General features: G+C 47.4%; 1 protein-coding gene and 1 pseudogene across 5 annotated transcripts in view; one reads left to right on the top strand and one right to left on the bottom strand.

The window, feature by feature from the left end:
- The window catches only part of GLT8D2 (glycosyltransferase 8 domain containing 2), a 42,977-nt gene that overhangs the window by 19,645 nt on the left and 4,528 nt on the right, over positions 1–18,804 (bottom strand). For 2 of the 4 annotated variants that reach the window (XM_079775853.1, XM_079775854.1), the window contains exon 2: positions 18,670–18,760. The gene's annotated coding sequence lies outside the window, so the exon portion shown is untranslated. Of the gene's footprint in view, positions 1–8,337; positions 8,733–14,204; positions 14,357–14,649; positions 14,781–18,669; positions 18,761–18,804 lie in introns of all 4 variants that reach the window. The other 2 variants (XM_079775851.1, XM_079775852.1) reach the window with 2 other exon arrangements.
- LOC307102035 (large ribosomal subunit protein uL22-like) lies at positions 1,098–11,238 on the top strand (annotated as a pseudogene). The gene is made up of 3 exons: positions 1,098–1,208; positions 8,963–9,098; positions 10,874–11,238. The product of its transcript is annotated as a large ribosomal subunit protein uL22-like (transcript).

The following is an 18,804-nucleotide window of genomic DNA, read 5'->3' as shown; positions in this document are numbered from 1 at the left end:
AGCGAGGCTATAGAGGCCGGATCCCCGGAGCTAGCTCGGAGCGCCTTGGCAGTGACCCTTGTCCTCGTCCCCTCTTGCACCTGGGAAAGAATCGAGCCCACACAGTAATTTACTTAGGATTCTTCTGAGGTTGGTTTCAGGTACTTTTTATCCATTTATGATTTTAGATGACAGGCATTTAGCTAACTTTATGAGACAATATAAGCCTAGAATGGTCATTGGCCACATGATAAACTACACTCCCGCCAGACCCCATCCATGAAGGAAGGCCATCTAGTCCCAGGGGAGAGAATTGGGGGATGGGAGTAGGGGAGAAGGGACAGACCAGAAAGATCCCAGCTCCGAGTCCCTGAGGTCAGTCCCCCCCTGGGTGAGCCAGCTAGCTGAGCCAATAAATTCCGCCTTTTTCCTTTAAACTGCTTTGAAATGAGGTTCAGCGTCTTGCAACTAAAAATCCTTACAAATATATTCCCTGAGGCCAGAAGGGTGTGCCCATATAGGGAGCCGTTTGCAGGGGCCAACTACTACTACTACCGTGGCTACCGTTTATTGAAAGCTTCATTTGTACCCAGCTCTATACTGACCATCTAGGCCAGGCGTCCTCAAACTACGGCCCGCGGGCCACATGCGGGTGTTTTTGCCGTTTTGTATTTTTACTTCAAAATAAGATATGTGCAGTGTGCATAGGAATTTGTTCATAGTTTTTTTTAAAACTATAGTCCGGTCCTCCAACGGTCTGAGGGACAGTGAACTGGCCCCTGTTTAAAAAGTTTGAGGACCCCTGACACATACTCTCCTTTAATTCTTTTTCCCCTCCTTCTTTATTGATTAAGGTATTACATATGTGTCCTTATCCTGCCCTTGCCCCCTCCCCCCCTGCTCATGCCCTCACCCGCCTGGTGTCTGTGTCCTTTGGTTAGGCTTATATGCATGCATACAAATCCTTTGGTTGATCTCTCCCCCTTACCCCCACCCTCCCCTAACCTTTAATTCTTACAACACCTTTCAGGTGGATATGTTACTATTTCCAAGTTTCAAATGAGGAAATTGTGGCTCAGAGAGGTTCAGCGACTTGCTCAAAATCACACAGCTAGTAAATGGCAGAGCAGGGATTTGAGATGAAGGGCTCTCTGACTTCAAAGCTGATGTTCTTTAACCCACAGGTGCTGGAGCTCTTGAAAGACTATTTTGGCGACCCCAGGGAGCCGGTGAGTTGCCATAACAGATGCCACTGCGTGGTGCAGATCAAGTTGTGCGGCTCACAGGCAAGGTTGGTCTACTCCCCCCTCCCACCCCCCCCCCCCCCCGAGTGCCCGGTTACTCTAATGACTGAGATTACGCCAGGATCACAGAAATCATAAGTGTTGACTCATCTGAGGGGGCGGGGGGGGGGGGGTGGGGATCTCTCCCCTGTCCAGCACGTTGCCGAGTCTAAAATCTCTTTATGACAAAAGAAGAGGCTTCTGGAAACTAAGACTGGCACATTTAATCGCAAGGCGCAGCAGTGGTGAGTCAAGGAGGGAAATTCCTAAGCAGATTCTTGGAGGAAACCGAAGCCACTTTTAGAACGTCGGGCAGAGCGAAGTCCTGCAGAAGTATGTGCTTTAAAAAGAAAGCTGCGTTTATTTAATTTTTAAAAAGTATGGAGCTGTATACAGGTTCCGCATGCCTTCTCTCCCTCTTGCCCACGTCATCGCGTCTGCGACAGGGGTGCCTGCTGCTGCAGCGGCTGTCAATGGGTGTTTCTCACACTTGCAGTCAAAAGCATTTTAATTGATTTAGTAGGTGCTCTGGGAATGCCTGCAGCTCCTAGATCATGTGGATTTGGCAGAGGGATCAGAGTTGTAAGGAGATAGAAAACTGATGGAGGAAGTCAGGGGCAAGAGCTGGAGGGACCAGCCACGGGGCGAGAATAAGGGGCCAAGAGAAACTGTGGAATGTCTGGGGCAGAGCCTGGGAGAGGATCCTCTGGGTTAACACGGTTCCATGGGAGGAAACGCATCCTAGGACTCATTCCTATACCGGAAGAGGCCTGGGTGCATGGGAGGTGCAGGCCCACCCACCAGATCCCTCCTCCTTTCCACACTTCCTGTGGGACTCCACACCGAGCCTCCCTGTCTCTCTCAGAGTAGCAACGAAAGTCCTACACTGGCCTAGAAAACCTCACTTGATCCAACTGGCCTCCTTGCCAGACGTTCTCCTGCCTCTGAGCCTTTACACTTGCTGTTCCCTCCACCTGACATGCTGTTCCCTCCACCTGGAACACTACTCCCAGATATCCACCTGGCTCACGCCTTCACTTCCCTCGGACTCTTAGTCAGCAGCCCCTAACCCCAGCAACGCATATATTACTTCTCAGCAATCGCCACCATCCAACGTGCTCCCATTTTACTACTGGTGTATGGTCCGCCCTCCCAATGATGGGTTACAGGCTCCATGAAGGCAGGGAATTTTGTCTGTTTTGTTCATTGCCATATGCCCAGTACAAGTGCCTGGCAATATAATCCCTCAAAACCATTTACAGACAGAAGGGGTGCGTGAGCAACTCTCCTCGGGGATGGTGCACAAGCACCTCAAACCTCCTGTGTTCACAGCACCTCCCCATAGACGCTCCTCCTCTGGTGTCCTCCAAGCATCCGCTTCAACTTCTCCCTCCTAATCCCTCACTCAGTCCATCACCGATTCCTACAATTTCACTCCTAAGTGGTCTTTAAACCCATCTCCTGTCTCATCTCTCTCGCTGGCTGCCTCCTCTCACTCACTCGCTGACTCTGCAGTAACTTCCCACCTGGCCTTCCTGCCTCAAGGATGTCTGCTCCCGTTCCTTCCTCAATCTCTCACTGGCACAACTGTGACAATAGTGACTATTTTTGTCATTTGATAATTACATTAAATTAATTTGAAACATACATGCCATTTGAGTACCTTTCATTTTTTTGTTCAATTTTTCTTATCACTTGAAACCTTTCAAGTCTATCAGAAAGTTGAAAGACTGAATTCCTATACACGCTGGGCCAGATTCATCATTTGCTAACATGCTGCTATATTTGCTTTATTTCTCTCCTCCCCCATACATACATATGTCATCATGACATCATGACACTTCAGCTTCTAATACTTCAGTGTGCAACTCTTAAGAACAAGGACATTCCCCTACATAACCACAATGTCACAATCACACCTAGGAAAACAACACGAATTTAATCACATCTAGGAAGCAGGTGTTATTAAATTTCTCCCATTGTTCCAATATCATATTTTATAATTTGGTTGTCATATCAAACTATATGACACTTAATCAACCCCACACCACCCACACTGCCTTTTTATTTTGTTACTAGAGGCCCAGTGCACAAAATTTGTGCAGGGGGGTGGGTGTCCCTCAGCCTGGCCTGCACCCTCTTGCAATCTGGGACCCCTCAGACATCTCTCTTGCAATCTGGGACCGCTGGCTCCTAACCACTGGCCTGCATGCCTGCCTGATTGTCCCTAACCACTATGCCTGCCTGCCTCATTGCCCCTAACCACTCGCCTACCTGCCTGATCACCCCTAACCACTCACCTGCCTGCCTCATCGCCCCTAACCACTCGCCTGCCTGCCTGATTGCCCCTAACCGCCTCTGCCTCAGCCCCCGTCACCGCGGCTTCGTCCAGAAGGATGTCCAGAATGATGTCTGGAAGGTCGTTCAGTTGTCTGATCTAATTAGCATATTACACTTTTATTATATATATGGCCTAAATTTTTTTTTTTTGAAGAAGAAGAGAAGCCAGTTGTCTTGCAGAATTCTACTGAATGATTTAAAACACAACCCTGAGTGTCCCTTTCCTGCCTAAAGCCTTTCACCGGAAACCCACTACCAGAAGGTTAAGGTTGGAACTCTAAGATGCCCATAGGTCCTCCATGCTATTCCTTCTGCCCAAACTGAACTGTCTGAGGGTCAGTCTTCAGCCCTCCACTGTCCTCCACACCCAAGTCTATGCCTCTGGACTTTGGTTCATGCAGTCCCCTCTGCCTCAAATGCCCTTTCCCCTCCTCTTTCCCCAGTATATTGTTGCTTGTGCCTTAACGTCTCAATTCAGGCAGCACCTCCTTCAGGAAGTCTTCCTGATTACCCTGCCTGGGTGCTCCCTTAATCTCCATTCCTATCCCTATCCCTGCACTCAGAACACAGTGTTTAAATATTATGAGTGTGCCAGTCTCTTTCACCAGGTCACGAGAGGATTGAGGACAGGGACTATGGCTTACCCACCTCTGTGTGCCTCAAAAATGTGTGTGGAATGAATGAGTGAGAAACAGGAGAGAGGAAGAACGGGAAAGAGGTGGAAAGAAAGGTGTCAGCACACCTTCACTAAGGAAGAAAGCCAGAAGAAGGGCACTGTTGATGGTCTTTTTTTTTTTTAATATATTTTTTTATTGATTTTTTACAGAGAGGAAGGGAGAGGGATAGAGAGTTAGAAACATCGATGAGAGAGAAACATTGATCAGCTGCCTCCTGCACCGCCCCCCCCCCCCCCCACTGGGGATGTGCCTGCAACCAAGGTACATGCCCTTGACCAGAATCGAACCTGGGACCTTTCAGTACGCAGACCGATGCTCTATCCACTGAGCCAAACCGGTTAGGGCTGTTGATGGTCTTTATCCAGGAGTGAAAGCAGAGGGCTCTCATGTTCTTATCAGCCTTCCGCTGACCATCACAACAAGGAGCCCCAGGACCGTGTCCCCTGCCCCTTTGAAAGCTTTTTCTAGGCTAAGTGGCTTGTGAGCTTTGGTTTACCTGTAGTAATAAGTAGGCAAGCCTTGAGCATTAGAGAGCCTGTAGCCTTGTTTTCAAGATAGCAACAAAGACAGAGCTGGGAAGTCGCCTGGGTTCAGGTAGGGAGGCATTAGAAAGGACCTGGGAATCAAAAGGGAACATGAAAGAAGAGACCCTAAAAGGCTTGTTGAATGACTTGAGTCCGGCAGGCCATGAACCTGAGTGGAAATACCATGGGCTTTGTCCTCAGACAGAGCTGGCTTTGAATCTTGGTTCCGTACCATTTCTTAGCTGTGTAATCTCGGGCAATTCACAAAACCCCACTCTCTAAAATGGACCTGCTCTGCATATTAAATTAAGTAACCTAGAATAATAGGTAACACTCAGTAGTTTTTACATGCCAGGCATGGTTCTAACACCTTTATAAACATTACTTCCATCGATTCACACAACAACCCTGGAAGGCTGTCACCCGCCGTTTTCGAGTGAGGAAACTGAAGTTCAGGGAGGCTAAGGTACTTGCCAAGGGTGACACAACTAATGAGTGGCACGCCCGGGACTGACAGGCAGGCGGTCTGGCTCCGAGTTCACATTCTTCACCACCTTAGCAGCTACTACCAGCCACCACTTTCCATTGCTAATTGTTACCATTATGCATCAAGCAACTGACAGGCTCTGGGATTTCACTTAGCTCTGTGGACTTGCACCTTGAAAGTTTGCACACGCACAAAACCCGCTCCACACAGCACGCCATCTGAAAGCAGGTGAGCTACAGACTCACGCACAGGACAAGAGCATGGGTGTACCTGGGGAGAGAGAAAGCAGGAAGGAATCAGGACCCAGGAATTCGGCTTCCAGCAAAACACGCCGGCCTTTTTCCTTTCGCCTGTAGCATGGAAGGTTTACTCAAGATCCACCAACACCTGCAGGACAGGGAGGCCAGGTGAGGGAGTCCTCAGCATGTGGAGAATCCATCCTGCCCTCTCCTGTGTGGGAAGAAGGCGTTCTTTTCTTTTTTCTTTTTAAAAAAATATATTTTATTGATTTTTTACAGAGAGGAAGGGAGAGGGATAGAGAGTTAGAAACATCGATGAGAGAAAAACATCAATCAGCTGCCTCCTACACACCTCCTACTCGGGATGTGCCCGCAACCAAGGTACATGCCCTTGACCAGAATCAAACCTGCGACCTTTCAGTCCGCAGGCTGATGCTCTATCCTCTGAGCCAAACCGGTTAGGGCAAGGAGGCGTTCTTTCACCAAATGGCTGTAGATCAGTTATCAACAACCACACCCCTGGGCCCAATCCTGCCCAGCACTGGTTTTTGTAAATAAAGTTTTGTTGGAACATAGCTGGACCTATTCTTTGACATTCTGTCCATGGCTGTTTTCACACGAGAACAGCAGATCTGAGTAGTTGCAACGGAGACCACATGGCCTGTAACATCGCCCACTGGCCCTTGGCAGAAAAAGTTGGCTGGTCCCTGCTTTCCACTTTTGGCCAGATTTTCTAGATATCAATAAGGCACATGTAATCCATCTTAGGTCCTTGGCCAGGGGAGGAAGAACAAGCTGTCCCCTCAGGTACTCACCAGGGAAGGTATGAAGTAGGATGTCTACAAGAAAAGCCGAAATGAAAACAGACGTGGACGGAGCAGGCTATGGCAGAGTGCTCAGAGAAATGTTAATCAGGGTTATGTGAAAGCATGATTCAGGGGTCAACTTGGAACCCTGTGTTAAACCACTTAAGCGGATTTCTCTACTGCGGGACTTCTCGGGACCTTTAAAATGCCATTATACCTGGAGATTTCTGAGAGGGTGATATGGTTCACAAAGCTCACTGTCCCCATGGGACTTCCTTCTTCTGAACATCCCTTGGCAAATGCTGAACTAAAAGAAGTCTTTAGAATCATGCTCTCTGGGGACTAGAAATGAAAACTCTGAGTGCTATGGCTTAATGAGCATGACTTTCTCTCAGCAGGGAAAGAGGGAGAATAAAGGAGAAATCTAGAGACCCAGAGTGGAAAAAAAGCAAAGAGGTATTTGAAGAAGGCCCTGGAGAGACATGTGAGGATGGGAGGAACAGGTGGATGACTTGACCGGAAAGAAGGATGTATCAAAAGCATGGCTGGTGCCCAATGCAGGATGAGTGGTCCCTTGTCATCATCATCACCATCATCGTCATCAGCACCACCAGAGAAACTAACCTTCCCTGTGGCCTCCTCACTACTCTACAGATTCTTTATTTTATTTTATTTTTTAATATATTTTTATTGATTTTAGAGAGGAAGGGAGAAGGAGAGATAGAAACATCAATGATGAGAGAGAATCATTGATTGGCTGCCTCCTGCTCGCCCCCTACTGGGGATCGAGCCCGCAACCCAGGCATGTGCCCTTGGCTGGAATCGAACCTGGGACCCTTCAGTCCGCAGGCTGATGCTCTATCCTCTGAGCCAAACCACCTAGGGCTCTACAGATTCTTTAAACATATGATGCACTTGGGTCCGTCCCATTTTACAGATGAGGAAACAGAGTCGCAGACAAGTTAACACCCCCAGAGTCAGAGATTATAAAGCTTCTAGGTGGCAGTGCATAGATTCAACTCTGGGAGTCTGAACCCTGAGCCCACGTTCTCATCACTGCACCGCACTGCTCTACTTCTAACTGCGTTAGACCGAGGGCTGGAATTTCATTACGTAGCACAGAAAGGATACTGTATAGAAATGCAGCACCAACACTTTGGAGGAAAAGACAAAACCAACCAACCAATGTCACTTTGCACACGGCCAAACAGCTAGAGTACTGATCCGCCCCCCCGCCCCCCCTCAAAAAAAAAAAAACAAACCAGCCAGATGTTTATATATCATCATGTTCTCTCTCTCTTTCCTCTTGTATTAAGTATCCTTATGTTATGTATCAGGTTTATCCAATGTGTTACACTTGCTCATAAAGTGGATATAAGAAAACATTTTTTGAAAGTTAAAAAGCATTTTCAACTTGAACACTGACTAAGCCCTTGTCCTGTTCATGACGCTGTATTTACAATGAGCTTCATTTAGATTTCCACAACTGCCAGTCCTTTGGTGGGGGCAGGGAGTTGGGGACCTCAGAACAGCTTCCTGGGCCAGATTCCGAAAACATGAATCACAGATCAATGACATCTTTTGTGGCTCAGAACCGTATCTCACTGAATGCGAGACTAGCATTTATCTGTGTCCTGGCTAACCGCTGATTTCCATGTTTACAATACGATGCAAATAGTAAATCACAGTATTTTGGGTGGGTGGGGATAAACCGGGTCAGGAAAAGCAGTCCAGGTTGTGAGCAACTTGCACATTGAGTATCCTGGATTTGCTACAACGGCAAAAACAAAACCCACCAAAAAAAACTCCCAAAACAACACCCAAAATACCACACAAAAAAAAGTTCCGTTGGAATGCTACAAACATTGGCTGGGGCTCCTGAAGGCTAAGTTTGTGTGGGCCAATCCACCTCTGATTTCCTTTCTTGCTTCTACAGCAAAATAAAGGACTGGGGCAGGGTGAAACGGAAAGGCTGCCACCCGGCTTGTAAATTTCTGTTTACCTGGTGACTGGCGAGGGCAGGGCTTTGGGCTCCTGGGTCCAGAAGAGCTGCAGGGCTGAGTGTTCAAATAGCGGCCGGCCCCGGGCTGCTGCCCTCCACTGCGGCCGCTGCTTCTAAGATCCCATTGGAAAGCCCCAGGGGCCGGAGAGTCCAAGGCCAATGTTATGTTTCCAAGACAGTATTCCTCCCCGGCTCGCACCTCCCTTCGCTTGCTTTGACTCTGCAGCAGCTCCGGTTTCTCCACCCCTGGGCGAAGCAGCTGGGGAGCCAGGCGTTGCGCTGGCGGCCCCTGAAACCACTTCCAGATGTGCTGGCGGGCCAGCTGGGATGGGCCTGCCTTCTGCCCCTGGAATCCCAGTCCGGGAGTCTGCGTGCTTTTCAAAAACAGGGCTGCTCTGGAGGGAAAGACGAGAGACCGAGGAAAAGCAAATGCTCGGAGGGTGGATTTCCACCACGAGTTGGGTCCACGGTGAACTTTCCAGCAGAAGAGGAAAATAAAGTTCATAGTGATTTTAAGACTATCTTTATAGGCACTAGCTTCTCCTGAAACCTACTGATTAAAATGCTGCTGTCCCCCCTCCTCCCCAAAGCAGCCAGAGGTGACCTCTGAAAATGTTTCTATTCACTTGACCCAGAAAACCCCACAAAATCATGCAAATCAAGAGGCTCAAATCTTCGTGTTCACTTTAAGAACACTCATGAAACTGCCCAGGCCATCAAGGGTAATGCATATTCGAAAAGCCACCAAGTATCTGAAGGATGTCCCTTTATAGAAGCAACTAGAGGCCCAGTGCACGAATTCGTGCATGGGTAGGGCAGTCCAACGCCGCCTGCAGCTCCTACCTGCCACTCCCGTTCATCCCGGCCGCACTGTGCCTGCCGCAGGCTTGTGCCCAATCAGTCCTGATCAGGAGAGGCCTGTGCTCCTGCAGCACCGCTCACCAGCCATGAGCCCTGCGTCTGGCGCCCTCCTAAGGGGAGTGGCCTGTGGGATGGGCTGAAACCGGCTCTCCAACATCCCCCGAGGGGTCCAGGATTGCAAGAGGGCACAGGCCAGGCTGAGGGACCCCACCGGTGCACAATCAGGCCAGGGAGGGACCACGGGAGGGCTCCAAGGCATGTCCGGCCCATCTTGCTCAGTTCCAATCAGCCGGACCCCAGCAGCAAGCTAACCTACCGGTTGGAGCATCTGCCCCCTGGTGGTCAGTGCTTTATAGTGACTGGTCGACCAGTTGACTGTCTGCCCACTGGTGGTCAGTGCAGCAAGCAGTTGAGCAGCCTTAGCATATCATTAGCATATTATACTTTGATTGGTTGTTTGGTTGTTCTGCCGTTCGGTCTATTTGCATATTACCCTTTTATTATACAGGACTAGAGGTCCGGTGCACGAAATTCGTGCACGGGGGCGGGGGGTGTCCCTCAGCCCAGCATGCACCCTCTCCAATATGGGACCCCTTGAGGGATGTCCGACTGCCCGTTTAGGCCCGATCCCACCGGGATCGGGCCTAAACGGGCAGTCAGATATCCCTCTCACAATCCAGGACTGCTGACTCCCAACTGCTCGCCTGCCTGCCTTCCTGATTGCCCCTAACCGCTTCTGCCTGCCAGCCTGATCACCCCCTAACCACTCCCCTGCCAGCCTGATTGATGTCTAACTGCTCCCCTGCCAGCCTGTTTGCCCCCAACTTCCCTCCTCTGCCAGACTGATCACCCCTAACTGCCCTCCCCTGCAGGCTTGATCACCCCCAACTGCCCTCCCTTGCAGGCCTGGTCCCTCCCAACTGCCCTCCCATGCTGGCCATCTTGTGGTGGCCATCTTGTGTCCACATGGGGGCAGCCATCTTGTGTGTTGGAGTGATGGTCAATCTGCATATTACTCTTTTATTAGATAGGATAGAGGCCTGGTGCATGGGTGGGGGCCAGCTGGTTTGCCCGGAAGGGTGTCCTGGATCAGGGTGGGGGTTCCCTTGGGGCATGGGGCGGCCTGGGCGAGGGGCCTGTGGTGGTTTGCAGGCCAGCCATGCCCCCTGGCGACCCAAGCGGAGGCCCTGGTATCTGGGATTTATTTATCTTCTACAACTGAAACTTTGTAGCCTGGAGCAGAGCCAAGCCTTCTGCTTGCTCCATGGCGGCAGCCATTTCTGTTGGGACTTTTTTATCTTCTATAATTGAAACTTTGTAGCCTTAAGCAGAGGTCAAAGCAGGCCAGGGCTCAGAAACTTGGCTTCCTCCATCGCCGGGGGCAACCCTAGCCTCCTGCTCTCTCCAGCTCCGTGGCTGCCGCCATTTCTGTTGGGATTTATGTATCTTCTATAATTGAAACTTTGTAGCCTTAAGCGGAGGCCTGGGCTGGCCAGGGTGTGCGGGAAGATTGGCTTCCTCCATTGCCAGGGAAACCCAAGCCTCCCTCCTGCTCTCTCTGTGGCCGTAGCCATCTTGGTTGGGTTAATTTGCATACTCGCTCCTGATTGGCTTATGGGTGTGGCTTGTGGGCATAGCAGAGTGATGGTTAATTTGCATATTACTCTTTTATTAGATAGGATGTGTGCCATTCCATCGTTACAATGGTGGAGTTGGTAGGTGTGCCCAGGTCCAACAGTGGGGCTGGATGCTGAATTTTTGCTGCACATGCTTAAAAAATGCAATGAGTAATGCTGACCTAAAGGGTTTAGATGTAGACTCTCTGGTCATTGAGCACCTTCAGGTGAACAAAGCTCCCAAGATGCGGCATAGAACATACAGAGCTCACGGGCAGATTAATCCACACACCAGCTCTCGCTGACACATTGACCTCTCACTGAAAAGCAGCAGATTGTTCCTAAACCGGAAGAGGAGGTTGCACAGAAGTAAAAGATATCGCAGAAGAAACTGAAGAAACAAAAAATTATGGCCTGGAAGTAAATTCAGCACAAAAAAAATACTAATGAAAGTGTAAAAAAAAAAAAAAAAAAAAAAGCCGTTGTCCCTAAATCCAAGCCCAGATAACAACTGTGATCTCATTCTACCAACGTAACGATAAGCGACAGACATCCTAGGGAGGTGTGTTTTGTGCCTGAACATGGAAAGGAATCAGTCAAGGAATCAACCCCACCCGTGCTGCGCTGTTCTAAGTTTCCATCTCTGATTCTCAGAAACCCAAGAAATGGTGCCAGCAGTTTGCCTGGGATCGTGGACCTTAGGACTTTGTTTCTGCAACAATGGCCTCTCTCCCTGTTCCTGTAAGGAAAGGAGGACCCACCCCTCCCGCCTCCTTCTGCAGTGGTGTTGCTGGAGAGAAGAATGATGCAAGTTACACTGTAATTTTAAATTTTCTAGTAGTCACTTTAGGAAATGTACAAAGAGGGAAAATTAATTTTAACGATATATCTCATTTACCCCAATATTTCAACTTGTAATCAATAGAAAACATTATAAACCACACATTTTATGTTTTGGGGGTACTAGGTATTTAAATCTGGTGTATACTTTACACTTGCAGCACCCCTCAGTTTAAACACTAAATTCCATCAGAAGCAATTAATTTCATAAAATGCACAGTTTAAAAAGCACAGAGGGAATAAATGGTGGTGAAATAAATAAATAAATAATAATAATAATAATAATAATAATAAAAGTAAATTCACATACCCAAGTTGTTCCAATCATTAAAAAAAAAAGTTTTCCAATAACTGAATCCAGTATCTTTTTTTTCCCAATTTCAATAAATTAAAACTCGGTAAAATTTAAAATTCAGTTCCTCAGTTGCACTAGTCACATTTTAAGAAGAATTAATAGTTAATGTGGCTAGTGGCTACTGTACAGTAATTTTAAGAAAAATAATAATTATGTGGTGTGTTTTTTTCAAATTTGAACTTGAAGAGTGGGGATATCCTGAATTTGTACAGAACTTTTAAATGGGCAAAGTGTTTTCATATCTTCTACTTTACTCTCACAATATTCCTGTCAAGTAAGTTGAACAGATGTGTTTTGCCCCAATTTGCAGATGAGTAAACTGAAGCAGATGAACAAGTGAAACTCCAAGTTCCCAAAGCAAATTAGTGAGGAAGCCAGGACTGGAATTCCTGTTCAGCATTTCTCAACTGTTTCTTACTTGAGGCATATTTCAGATACTGGGGTTTCTGACAGCACCTCTAGAGTTAAATTGTATCCACAGTGATTGCATTCTTCACTTGGTCTTTCTGCAGCATCAGGCCACTGCTTGTACAGAATTATTGTCTGTCCTGGTGGCGTTTCCGTTTGTGTCCTCATCCCAAAGCCCTCCTACAATCCAGCTTGACTTTATGGACCTGGCTTGACATTATGTTAGTCCTCTTCTTTCTTGACTGCCAGCAAGGTGTATTGTTTTGTTTTGTTTTAATCCTCTAACTTTTTATTGATTTTAGAGAAAGAGAGAGAGAGAGAGAGAGACAGAGAGAGAGAGACAGAGAGACAGAGAGAGAGAGAGAGAGAGAGAGAGAGAGAGAGAGAGAGAGAGAGTGAGAGCCACATCAATGTGAGAGAGAAACATCGATCGGTTGCCATTGCCTCCCTTATATCCCAACCAGGTATCAAACCTGCAACCTGGGTATGTGCCCTCAGTGGGAATCGAATCCAGGACTTTTTGGTGTACGGGACTATGCTGCCACCAATCAAGCCACACCGGCCACGGTGGTTTACTCTGTTTTAAACCACAACTCCAGTCAATGCTTTAGCTAACAGACATGGTTGTAAGATATTTATCTCTAGTTGTGGCAAAAGCATTTTTATACATTGATCCTGTGGGAAGTCAGAAGGTTCAGTGGCAGCACAGGGTACTGTGCACTAAGTACTCTTGTTCCAGTCCTCACTGCACCCACATGAGCAAAAATAGCATCAACATTTCCCAGCCCAGGGCTTGACACTGCTCTTCCAAAACTGTGTGCTGTCAGGAGCAGCAGGCCAGTCCCTCCAACACTCCAAGCGACCTCCTGACATTCCTGTTTCCTCTGAAGATCGAGGATTGTGTTTTCTCCTGTGTCTCTCTCATCCACCTGGCAGGATGCCTGAACCAGTGTAAGAGCTCCTGAATAAGTGGGTTCAGAGAGGACATCCAAAGCACTAAAATTGGAATTGGAATAATAATTATGTGGTTTTCATTGACCCTACTTGCTATTCAAATTAACTTCCATGTGGACCCACATCTCTCTGGCCATTGATCTTTGTACACTTTCTCGCTGACCCCCTGCCATCTCCAACTTCAGATTCTTTCTCCTTTATTTCTGCTGGGGAATGTCCTGAGGATGCAAGAGGCTTATTATCCATGACCTAGATTTCCACACTGTATGTACATATTCTTCCCCGGGGAAGAAATGAGGACAGAAAGAGACAGGGGATGTAAGTGCAGTGGCTACCAGCATCGGCTCCGGAGACTGACAGACCTAGGTGCTAGCGCAAGCCTTATATAGCTGTGTTACTAAAAACCCCACTTCAGTTTCTCATCTATAAAGTACGGAAGCCTCATAGGACCCTCACAGGATCCTCGTAGGGTTAAAAGGCATCATGCATGTAAAACACTCATCAAGGACTCAATACATGGAGGTTATTATTGTTGTCTGGAGAAACCCAAGATATGAACAAGGGAAATGAAGTGCAACCGTTCATATTTGGAACAATAACAACAACAACAAAAATCCGAGTTAGTTATACGATGCCGCAAACACTGCTGGTAGCCTACTTAACAACCTTCTCTGCTTCCTCCCTTCAAATAGAAACACTACCTTTTGGGGCAGAAGGCGCCGGTTAACAACAGTCGTCTTCTCAGACATCCTAAGCTAGAGTGTCCTGTGAGCAGAGCCGGCTGTCTGACTTCCTAGAAAGCTACATTTTCCTGGCAGAGAGCGGTGTGGTACCTTTTGCCCTTTCTTCCTGTCTGAAATCCAACTCCGAGGCCTGGAGGTGGAGTAGCATCTTGCAGCTCTGAGGACCAAGGTCCACGCTGGGCTGCTGCATATGGTCACAGTGGCTGTGCATGGAGGGCTGCAGTGTCGCGTCAGCAAGGGGCCTGGCAGGACACAGATGGCTCAATCCAATAGGCTAGTGGTGGAGATTTTGAAAAAAAGGCTATTTGAAGTGTGCAGGCGACGGCGTTAGGGAAATGTGGTTAAGAGATGGTTCAGTAGTAGCCTGGGGTTAGAAAATGCAGGGAGCCCTCGCTGCCTCTGGCCCTGAAGGTCAAGGGAAGGGAGTAGTTAGCTGGTCTGCGAGGAAGTAGCTGCGCGAACAGGGCAGCCCCATAGCGGCAGCCTGTGCTGACCCACAGACAAGGGACTAGGGGGCTAATTCCTCCAACCTTACCATCTCCTCTTGGTGGTGCCTCCCAGCGGCCAAACCCAAATGGAAGTCAGAAGGCAAGGGAGCTCAAGTGATGGAATCCACTTCTGTCCGCCGCCCAGGGCACTGACCAGGTTGAAGAGGGGAGGGTGGATCTGCATAAGCAAACAGAAAACATCCTGCACGGGGTAGCCAGCCTTGCACATGTGAAGAGGGCAGAGCAAGGACAACGGAGGAGCCCGGGTCCCTGATGGCATCGGGAGTCACCCCAGCAGCTCTGAACTAACTACTCAGGACACAGCTTGCTGTGTGAGGAAGAGAAGCCCTCTGTGCTAGGTCCCTTTGGTCAGGTTTCAGTCGTAGGCCTGAATGCAGGCCTGTGTGACCTTTATGCATTTCACGTGCATTTTAAGTTTGGGGTGTCAATATATTGTATGTCTGGTTCATTAGCATTCCATGTTTCTTTTCTGTTGAAAGTCAAATGATCCTCATTTCTTCTTACCCCATGGGCCTGCCTTGCTGAGTATAGATAAGCCTTAGATCAGGGGTCCTCAAACTTTTTAAACAGGGGGCCAGTTCACTGTCCCTCAGACCGTTGGAGGGCCGGACTATAGTTTAAAAAAAAAACTATGAACAAATTCCTATGCACACTGCACATATCTTATTTTGAAGTAAAAAAACAAAACGGCAAAAACACCCGCATGTGGCCCGCGGGCCGTAGTTTGAGGACGCCTGCCTTAGATAAAAAGTTATTAAAGCTGTTAAAGGTGACTGGAAGGAAAGGAAAGAGTATTCCGTAGTAGCAGTGACTCACTCAATGACTGGGTTGGGCTGACAAGCCTCTACTCATTGCCTCTGTCTCCCAGGGCTGGGATCCAAGATCACCCACGTAGGGCAGGAAGCACAACTATACGAGCCCCAATTCCCTCTTATGCCTGGTAGAGCTCAACAATGGGTCGTCTCCTTGTCTGGAGCTTAGGTGCCCTGTTACCCCTGGTCTACATGATTGCTCCTGCATCCTCCTCTTTGCACCTGGGTTCTCTCTCCCACACAAGATGACCGTTTTTTCTTCCTTGGCTCTTGTGCCAATTCCCTTTCTTGTAACTGGTGTAGGCTCTCCCTGGCTAGAATCCTGCCTTGCTCTTGCCTGCTGCCCTCTCCGTGCCTTGGCCACAGCTCCAGCCAAGACCCATGGCCAGAGCCGTGCGATCTGTGAACAGGCCTCTCAGACACCATCTGCTCCCTTCATCTTGGGAGCAGTGCCTGCCCAGACTCTGCTGCTGGAGTCCAGTCGACCTGCTGGCACTCCCCAAAACCTTTCCTCAGAGCTCTGCCAATAAACCGTTGGCCCGAGTCCTCAGTTGAAATGAAGGTATCCCTTGGACATGGCAATTTATACTCTTGGCCGAAAACACAGCACTGTCTGCTGCCTCCCAGTATGAGTCCCTCCCTCTGGGGCAGATACCTCGGTGGCTCAGAAGGAGGAGTAGAAAAGGCAATGATGTAATGAAAATGATGCTGCTGCTGGAGTAAAACCATTTACTACTTCCCAAATGCTAACTACCTGCCAGGCATTGCTTAAGTGCAGCACTGTGCTTGTTGGCATGGCAACAGCACAAATTTCAGTTACCATGGTTTAATTTAATAACGTCATCCCTCTCCCCCAAGCAACGCAGTTCAAATCTGTTACCATAGAATAACTGTAATCCCATAAGTGCAAACTTTGTGGCTAGCTTTTCAAAATAACTGTGCAAATCACAGATCTACATCAGAATCAGTGGCCACTCACAGATCTACATCAGAATCAGTGGCGAATCACAGATCTACATCAGAATCAGTGGCCACTCATGTCACTTCTTTGACACCGTTGTTCAGTTTATGTACAGACAGCAAAGCATGTCGTTGTAATGCTTCCTTAACACCCAGCGATAAACCCATGTGATGTTTACAAATATGAGCAACAGAGAGAAGTGGCCAACAAAGACAGAAATGTAGTGAAGAAACAAAAAGTGATCCCAGTGGAGTGAAGTCCAAATCCAAGGTAAATGGCCGTGAGATAGAACTATTCAGCTCTAGATATGCAGCCAGGAAAAGTCAGTGAAAGTGAATCTATGAACATAAGCGAGGAAAGTGGTGGTGATGAAAAGGATGCAGATGTTCCAGAGAAAGTGGGTGAGTGGAAAATCCACACTAAAGGAACTCTCAAAGATGTCTGGTGACATTGAAAGTGTGAAGGATAAAAGATGGGAAGCCGATCCAAATTTAGAAAGGAGTACGCCAATTTGCCAAGGCACAAAAGATGCTCGCACTGTACAGTATTATGAAGGTCCCCTTGGTAAGTTTTATACAAAATTAAAACAGTTTGTTCTCCATGTTTTAAATTACAGAATGACAAATAAATAATAGGTTAACTAAATTTTTCATTTCCCTAGATATTTAAAGCCAACAGGAAGAGTTTTAAACATTTTGACAAAAATTTTAAAGGTCACCGAACAATTGGTGATTTTTCTCATTGAGAAGTAAGACCCCTTTGCAGCGTTTAAGCTTGCATGGTCATTTTTACAGAACAGCACTACCATGCAAAGCAAGGGCTGCCTGTGTTTTACATATATTCTCTCATTTGACCTTTAAATAACCCTAAGCAATAGATGCTATTATCATCCCCATTATATAGATAAAGAATCTGAGGCTCAAGGACAATAAATAATTTGACCCAGACCAAAAAGCTAATAAGAGGCTGCATCTATTGGATTCTAAACCCCATGATCTTAACCTCTATGCCAGTGATGACGAACCTATGACACGCGTGTCAGCACTGACACGCGTAGCCATTTCTGATGACACGCGGCCGCATGCCCAGGATGAAACATTTGCTGCTCCTGAGGATGAAACATTTGCAACTAGAGTCTTGGGAGTTAGTTTTTTCCTCAAAGTGACACACTACCCGAGTTATGCTCAGTTTTTTGGCGAAGTTTGACACACCAAGCTCAAAAGGTTGCCCATCACTGCTCTATGCTATACTATGAGTCCAGGTAGATGATGGGTATTTGATATGGGGGAGCAGGTGTGAAGGAGAGAAAGTGATGAGAGATGAAGGTACCTTCTCTAATGTAATCTAAAAAGGCTAGAACAGTATTGTCCAAAAGAGCTTTCTGTTTTCTATCCTATTTTTAAAAATATATATTTTTATTGATTTCAGAGAGGAAGGGAGAGGGAGAGAGAGAGAGAGAGAGAAACATCAATGATGAGAATCATTGATTGGCTGCTTCCTGCACATCCCCTACTGGGGATCGAGCCTGCAACCGGAGCATGTACCCTTGGCCGGAATCAAACCTGGGACTTTTCAGTCCGCAGGCCGACGCTCTATCCACTGAACCAAATCAGCTAGGGCTTCTATTCTATTTTTAAAGCATATAACAATCTATATAATTTATAATCTATAATATAGAAATATATATGTATTCACCCTTAATATACATGTAAATCTATGTGTACTCCTTAATCTATCTTTTCTTGATCCTCCAGGATTTTGCTCCATCAAGTTTCTACTCTTCCTGAGGCAGGCCTTGTTGGTTACCTCAACCACTCTCATTTCCAACCTTCTTCTTCCTTGCCTGCTTCTCATTATTGAGGCTAAAAACAAACAAACAAACAAACAAACAAACCACCTTCCCAGACTCCTGTAGCCACCCTTTCGTACGATGACTTCTTTTCTTTCTCTGTAAGAGAACCTTGAATATTACCTGGTACATGGTCATCTATATATATAAAAGGTTAATATGAAAAGTGTCCCTTCAGGAGTTCGACCAGGAGACCAGGAGTTCGATCGCTCACTATGATGTGCACTGACCAACCAGGGGCGGCACGGAATGAAGGAAGGCCCACCCTGATCGTCGGCCAGGCCTAGGGACCCTCCTTGTGCACTAATTTCATGCACCGGGCCTCTAGTTCTAAATAAAAACTACATTTCCTGGCTGGTGTGGCTCAGTTAGTTGGAACGTTGCCACATACACTGAAAGGTTCGATTCCTGTCAGAGCACATACCCAGGTTGCAGGTTCGATCCCCATTGGGGTGCGTTCAGGAGGCAACTGGTTGATGTTTCTCTCTTGCATGGATGTTTCTTGTTCTCTCTACCTAAAAAAAAATAATAAAATAAAATTAATTAAAACATATCCTCA

Source organism: Cnephaeus nilssonii (assembly GCF_951640355.1).
Source record: "Cnephaeus nilssonii genome assembly, chromosome: 6".
Taxonomy (NCBI): domain Eukaryota; kingdom Metazoa; phylum Chordata; class Mammalia; order Chiroptera; family Vespertilionidae; genus Cnephaeus; species Cnephaeus nilssonii.
The sequence above is the reverse complement of the archived record's forward strand: the minus strand, read 5'-3'. Positions and strand labels throughout refer to the sequence as shown.